Below are 7,939 nucleotides of genomic sequence, written 5' to 3' on the forward strand. Positions count from 1 at the left end.
TGGAATGGGCTTCCAAGGCAGGTGGTGCTTTCCCTTACCTGGGGGGTCTTTAAGAGAAGGCTGGGTAGGCATCTGGATGGGGTCATCTGACCCCAGTACTCTTTCCTGCCTAGGCAGGGGGTTGGACTCAACGATCTGTTGAAGTCCCTTCCAACCCTAGAATCTATGAATAAAAGTGCTGCTGCCACTGTCAGATTTTAAACTTTGGGTGGACAGGAATCAAAAGCCAAGAAGCAGTGTTACCAGATTTGCCTGTCACGTTCGGGTGTGCTCATTTATTAGGGATACATTTCCAGGGGTCTCTGTAATTCTGTCAATGTGCTACTTGTGTTTCTATATGGAGCTGTATCTCTCCCTTCTGCAAGTCCTCACCCCCAATGGAACCATCTTGCAGCACTCAGTTTCAATGGGGCTAGGGTCCTCCATCCACTAAGTTAGTCACACACACACACACACACACACACACACACACACACACACGAACAGGGATTAACGTGACACACCTGACCTGGCTGGGTTGATCAGAATATACAGGCTGACACCCTCATATTCCAGGAATCAGTTCATTAAGGTAACAATAAAATGCAGTCAGACACAAGCACACAGGTGAACAGAATACCTCTGAATCTGGCTGGTGTCAGTTGACACCCTCATGGGCCAGCAATCAGTTCATTAGTGCATGTCTGAGCCAAATGGGTCAATCAGCCTGTACAAGCTGATCCCCTTATGTGTCTCAAACTCAGCATGTCCCAGTCTTTTGCCCTAACTGTCCTAGTAGTAACCCCCTTGATGATCAGACCCCACTGTGGGTTTGAGCATTACAGGGATCTTTGGCTTAGATAAAAGAAGCGTTGCTGCAGAGCAAGTGGGGAGGTCGAGGGGAAGAAAGAGTAGGTGAGGTTCGTAGAAAAAGTATAGCAAGAGCTTGGTCATAAAAGTTATTTATTGCCAGGTATATGAATTTATGATACCAGTAATAATAGCCATGCAAGACAGAGACAACTAAACATTTACAATATTACATAGTTTCAATTAGGGTTTTGGGAAGTCTAGCTTGAGTTCAATTAGCAAAAGTCATGTTTGTGCCTGGAATAAGAGAATAAAAATCAGGTTCTTGGAGTCAGCGAGGGAGAGGGAGAGAAAGAGAGAGAGCTGGGGTCTCACCACTCAGTGAAGCTTGAACCAGTCGAGGTTCCCAGGTGTTGTTGGAGCTGGGAGACAGGCAGAGTCCTCAGCACGAACAGTGGAGAGATTCCAGGCAGAAAAGGAGTGGAACTGGTGCAACTTTGGATCCAAGCACCAGGACAGAAACTTGAGCTTGGGTTGGGTTTTTTGTAGAGAACTAACAATGGCTCAAGGGAGAGCCCTAGGTTTGTTCAGGGGTAAACATTGGTTCCTATGCTGGATAATAGGAACTGATCACTCCTGGCAATGGGTAGCATTACTCTGAGGGAGCTCACAGTACAGACAGGAAGATTCAGTGTTTTGAATACCAATAGAGGAGTCATTACTAGAACCGGTCTGATAAATGCTGAGCTGGGTGTGTGTAGATGTGGGTTGATTAGCGTTTGGAGCAAGGATTCCCCATCATGCAGTTGTCCGCTGCTTTTCTGATTCCAGAATTCAGTGCAGTCCTTGCCTTGAAATCTGTTTTCCACCCTGAATGGTAATGAAGATGCTTTCCTGTCCCATCTTCCATTTAAATGAGTTGTCATCTGGGTCCATCTTGGATGCAAATGAGACATGGGGAGCTGCTTCACTCTTGTCACCCCTGTCTGGAGGGCTTTAGGCGCATCTCCCGCTGCATCTTCGTTGTCTTTTGTAAGTCCTTCCTCTAATCAGTTCTTGTTCAGGCCAAGGTGGGGAGGGGGAGAGTTTTTTGTGAGTCAGGCTGCGACCTGTGCCTGGGTTCCCCAAGAACACGGAGCTGAGAGGTAACAGCAGGGGTAGGGGAGGAGGAAGGGGTACATCTGCACTACTATACCAGCCCCCTATGCCCCTTCTGGATGTCTGTTTCCACTTCCATGCATTTGGAATATGACATTCAACAAACTCTCCTCAGAAGATGAGGGATAGCACATTCCTTCAGCTTTCTTTTACAATTGTTGGAAATAAAAGGTTAGACAGAATTCTACTCACTTAGACCCAGTTCTGGCAGTCTTCGGTGCCTAGACACAAGCCAGGAGGTTGCTCTGACATGCTGTAATTACAGAGCATTGGAGAAGACTTGATTAACCAAGTCTGCTGGAGCATGATAATTACCATGCTTCAGCCAGCTTCCAGGTCCCCACGCTTCCAAACGGTGGTGGGGTTGCTTTAACTAGAGCTTGTTCAACAAGCTTTAAAGTGCCCCCTGCCACCATTTTGAAGAGCAGGGACACTGGTGTACAAGACACTCTGGGCACTTTAATTAAAGCAGCTCTTCGAACTGCTCTAATTAAAGTGACCCTTTCTCCCCCTCCCTGGTCCTGGAGCATGTTTTAAAATGGCCCTTATGTTCAGCTGTATCTTACTCTCCCTTTTGTCTCGCTGAAAACAATGCAATTCATTTTAGGAAAAATATGGATTTTTACTAGATTAATATAAAAGGGCATCCAGATGCTCTGGACACCCTTCTTGTCAATCCTTTACAAACACATTCAGAGCAATTGTCTAAAAAATATTCTATATGGATCAAAAGAAACAATGTAGCAGCAACAAATAATTTACCTTCTCATACACTTTTCAAAGCTCCATACTACCATTACTCAATATGTCCCAATATACATTTTCTTATGGGCAAGGAATTATGACACTGAGTAGTCTACATCATTTTCTTAGTAAGTGTGGTTAATATGCTTGGGCTCCATCCACTTCACAGCTGGTAGTAGGAATTACTACAGCAGTTCCCTAATTCTTAAAAGGTCATATCCATTTGAGTCTTCAGGGAAAGAGGAAGCAAAACCTTCAGGAAGGGGAAATGGGAAAAAAATTCTTCAAGAAGATTGTATCGTCATGAGTGATGCATCATCAGCAAACAAACTGCCAAAAGTACAGTGGGTAATACTGAAAAACTGGACATATGTTCTTAGCATTGTATTTGCAGTATGAGGTAACAGCTTTGAAAATTTTTTTGCAGGAATCATATTGTTGGTGATAAACAACCAGCAAGAGAGAGAAATATTAGACAATTACATTATCATTGGTTATGGCAGCAATAAAATAAAACAGCAACAAATTATGTTTAAGGGAGTGGCTTCTCCAATTTTTTTTTTTTCATTCTGTGGTCCATTTCCTGTTTTGCAAAGTTTCCCTAGATCATTTTTCTTTCTAGCTATTCAGTTTTGTTTTTGCCTGCTGCTTATAATAAATATAGGATATTACCTACGTAGATACATTTAGTCTTCGAAAATTGGGAATTAATTGCTCCATGATTAATTGCCAATTAATCAGAATAAGATGAAAAGTTAATTGTTAAGTGTTGGTCCTCTAACAAAGTTAAGGTAAGTAATGGACTGAACTAATTTAATAAAACATTCTATTCTGAAGTTCATAGATTCTCCTGTTCTCATATTTATAACATCACTCTGTGACAGGTATGGACTGTTTCTGCTTCAGATTAATGGAATGATCTAAGATAAGCATAGACATCTGGGGAGGTTAGATCGAGTTCAAAATGGCTACCTGATTTAAACTTAGCTTGTCCCAATGCTGACCTTACACTTACAGACCTGGTCTCGGTGACTGGCAATAAGTGGATTACCTGTAACTGTACAGAAGTGCCATGCTTACAAACGTGTCTAAAAATTGTAGAATCTACATTAAGATAAACCTGGATCAATGTAATATCAAACTATTCAATTTAGGTCAAACCGGTGCATGGCACTTCTGTACACTTCCCCTGCGTAGCCCTGGGACTGGGAAAATCCAGCCACTATCTGCTGATGGAGCCAAGCAAGTAAGTCCCAGTGGGGGGAGGGGTGGGAGCAACGAGGGTTTAGACTTGTCAGGGGAGTATTGCAGGGCAGGGGTGGGGGGTTAAAAGTGGCCCCCAGATTCCAATCCCTCATGGAGCCCACGAGCCTCCGCAACCCCATCAGATCCCCACAAAACCCTGTGGATTGCATCTGTCCCCGCCTCTGCCATGGGTCATGCCTGCCTCTTCACCCCTTGTGGGTTCTGTCTGCCCTCCCCCACCATACCCACAAGTCATGCTTTCTCTGCATCCCCCACAGGTTGTACCCGCCACTTCCACCCCACCTGCAGATTATGCCTTATGACCTCTCATGGGTCATGCCTCCATAGGTTGGTGGACACCCAATTCCCTCCAGCCTGCTGGCCTCCCACCCCCTTTGCTAGCCCCCCTATTCTGAGCTACCTAATATTAGGCAGCCATTTTGAACGAATTTAACCTCCCCCTAACACCCCTGACTGTCTGTACTTAGGCCTTGAATCAAGAAGCTACATGTAACATTGTTATGTGGTTGTGAAAATGGCTGCATAATTGCACTTTTTAGAAATGAGTATATCAAAGAATAAACAGCAGGAACAGATGAACTCATCTAAACATCCACTTTTGATGCAAATGTACCCAGTAATAACAACCAACAAGGGAAGAGAGAAACAGAATATGCAGAAGAACAAATTTGAAATTGATTTTGTATGAAACCATTATCATTTCTCTAATTCCTTTACTGTAATAATGTTTTCCCTTGTGGTTTTTCAGTTCTTATCCCTTTCATACATCTATAAACAATCTTGACAACTGACTTTCACAATAGTTTGTCAATATAGTCTTCTTTGGGATATCTGGTGTTTCTGAGCATGTGTCTAATTATGCTGTCTTTTGATAAACCCCTCAGTTTGTCTACCAGATCTATTTTTATTCCAGTGTTTTGAGATAAAGACTAAATTAATTATTAAATATTTGCTTTGATGCCATCAAGGTAAAAGGCTTAAATAAAAACAATCATTTTAAAGGATTAAATTGTTTTTAGTTTCTAAATTAATTTCTTTGAGACTGAAAATGTTGTATTTTCTTTTCATTACTAGCACCTTTAATATTGTGTATTGCCAAACTCTTTAAATTCTGTTCTGAAAGGATACATTCAGTTCCTTAAGAAACAGGAAAAATCCCCAAAACCTGACAGTCACACTGCTAGTGAATCCAAATGCACAAATCCTAACCCCCCCACCAAAATTTGCACAGTGTAAGCAAAAAAAATTACTGGGCAACCCAATCCCATTCAGAAGACCACTGCATTGTGCAGCCCTTGCTCTAAATTAGAACTAAAGGGAAGGGAGAGCAAATATATAACTCAGGCTTGTTTTGTGTGAAGGAGAGTAAAAGAGAAAAAAGGAGGAGAGGATATAAAGTTAACCACCTACAGCCCAGACCCTCAGTTGGTATATAGCCATAGAAAGGAAGATTTAAATCATAGAAGTTAGGGTTAGAAGGGATCTTGGGAAGTCATCTAGTCCAACACCCTGCTCAAAGCAGGACCATCCCCAATTAGACCATCCGAGCCAAAGCTTTCTTTAGCTGGGATTTGAAAACCTCCAAGGATGCACCTTCCACCTCCTCCCTGGGTAACCTGCTCCAGTATTTTACTAACTTCCTAATGAGAAAATTCTTCCTAATATCTAACCTAAACTTCCTTTGCTGCAACTTGAGACCTTTCTCCCTGTTCTGTCATCTGCCACCACTGAGAACAGTTGAGTTCTTGCAACCTCCCCACCAGGTAGTTGAAGCCTGTTATTAAATCCCTTCTCAGTTTCCACTTCTCTAGACTAAATAAGCCCAGTTCCCTCAGTTTCTCCACATAATTCATGTCCCCCAGCCCTCTCACCATTTTGTTGCCCTCCTATTGGACTCTCTCCAATTTGTCCACAACCTTTCTGTAGTGGGAGGCCCAAAATTGAACAAAGGACTCCAGATCTGGCCTCAACAGTGCTGAGTAGAGGGTGAATAATCACTTCCCTTGAGCTACTGGCAATACACCTGCCAGTGCAACCAGTCTTCTTGGCAAGAAGGACACACTGCTGGCTTATATTCAGCTTATTGTCCACTGTAACCCACAGGTCCTTTCCTGCAGAACTGCTGCTCAGCAAGTCATCCTGCAGCCTGTACTGATACATGGGATTATTCCATCCAAGTGAAGGACTTCACACTTGCCATCTGCAAATAGTCAAATGCTCCAGGTGAGGTTTGATCTATCAACTTTCATGTCACTTTCTCAGTACTGGTCTGTAAGTACCACATGCTAACTCAATGTGCTAATGGAGCTGTTTTTTTCCAGGCTGAGAATTCAAATGTTATGAGATTGAATGCTATTCAAATTTATATTCAACTGCTGTGTCTTGGAGTAAGTACAGAGTCATCCAGTTGCAGTACCAAGGTACAAGAAGTATGTTACAGTAGTAGCAATCAGATGTGTTGAAGTTCCCTGTAAGGCAGTGATTCACAACCAGGGTGTTGTCACATGCTGCAAACTCCTTTTAAAGGGCACCATGGGTGCAAACACCAACAGACAATTCACAAGATATTTCAGACAGGATTCTATAGTGTCAAAAACATTCTGATCTATTGTGGTCTTTCTGAACTCTTTGCAACAGAAAAATTGCGGTATTTTTTTTTCCATAGTCAAAAAATGGAGTGAAAGCTGGTACTTTGCAAGAGGTGCTTTGCATCTACTGAGGCATGTTTTAGACCTTTTTGGATTAAAAAGCTCTTGAATCTAAAAAGTCATGTAGTATTGTACAGTTTTAAATTTGTCAGACCTGTGTTTTCTCTATAGTGTCTGTCAGTGCAATACTTACCGGTGCTGGAAGCAATGAAGATCTATGGAGAGAGGACCCTGATAGCAACAGTAAGGTTTTGGATCCCAGGACCTGAGGTGAAGACATAATTGCATGCATACCTCAAATTTAAAATGTGGTTTCTTGGCAAAGCAAAAGGACTTAGTTCTCCCCCCAGATCCTGCAGTTCATGTAGCACAGAGAAGTCACTCAGTGGGTTTTGTTCAGCTCTAATTCTTACTTTTATCCTTTGAGTCATGCAAATATATAGCAAAGTTCTCAACCACCAGCTTTTTCTGTTTTTTTTTTTTTCCTTTTTGGGCCAGTGGTAGACTCCATTTTTCAGTTGTCTGAATCTTTGGCCTGTCACTGTATTAAATCCCTACTACTTTAACACTTGCATAACAATCCAAATGCTTTTTCCTTCCAAGCAGTATTTAAATTAACTTGAGGGGACACTTCATTTGCAAAGAAAAATCCAACATTTCTGTCAAGTATTGCTCATACAAGTCCAAGACTTCCACATGGCTCCTGAGATACACTATTATATGCTAATATGTGCAGCGAGGGCTGCAACAATTTAAGGATTAATTATTCGAGCTATTAATAATGCTAACAACTTGTACTTCTTCATAGTTAATTACTGAAATATAAATAACTTCTGTCAGCACATGCTTGGTGGCTCTACCACTAGCTTTATTTCTCATGACATTACAAACCAGTGATACTATATTTCATTTATGAAAAATAGGGCTCTTCTGAAAAATACAAGCAACATTTTATGAACTTAAGGCTGCAACCCTGGTGGTGGCACTACTTGCAACCATGTCCAAATTTTTGGGATCCTAGGGTGCCAATAGGTCTCGGTCTACTCCCAGTCCATCTACAGGCTGGGAGCACTACTCATTGGAATGCTCTCCCGTGCGCCTCCTCGCACCAGACCACACATTAAATAACTGTTTACTATAATTTATTAGTTACAATAATAACTGAGAGACTGACAAATTCAACATCCCATATTTTCAAAACAACAACATATTTTCAATGAGCTCAATAATCTATACCAGCAGATAAAGAAAAGACTTATCATATAACAAAAGCAATTATATTATCAACTTTAAACACTCAGGCAACTAATAACAGGTATATACACTTAATCAGC

The 7,939-nt window shown here is 41.8% G+C and overlaps 1 long non-coding RNA gene across 1 annotated transcript in view; it reads left to right on the forward strand.

Annotated features, from left to right (window-relative positions):
• Nucleotides 1–7,164, forward strand: part of LOC149875071 (uncharacterized) — a 61,189-nt gene extending 54,025 nt beyond the window's left edge. Inside the window, exons 2-3 of the long non-coding RNA XR_016440005.1 lie at nt 6,061–6,180; nt 6,777–7,164. This is a non-coding gene — a long non-coding RNA (uncharacterized LOC149875071). The remainder of the gene's footprint in view (nt 1–6,060; nt 6,181–6,776) is intronic.
• Nucleotides 7,165–7,939: the final 775 nt, after the last annotated feature.

This window comes from Crocodylus siamensis, chromosome 1 (assembly GCF_052110815.1).
Source record: "Crocodylus siamensis isolate JL-2025a chromosome 1, ASM5211081v1, whole genome shotgun sequence".
NCBI lineage: Eukaryota > Metazoa > Chordata > Crocodylia > Crocodylidae > Crocodylus > Crocodylus siamensis.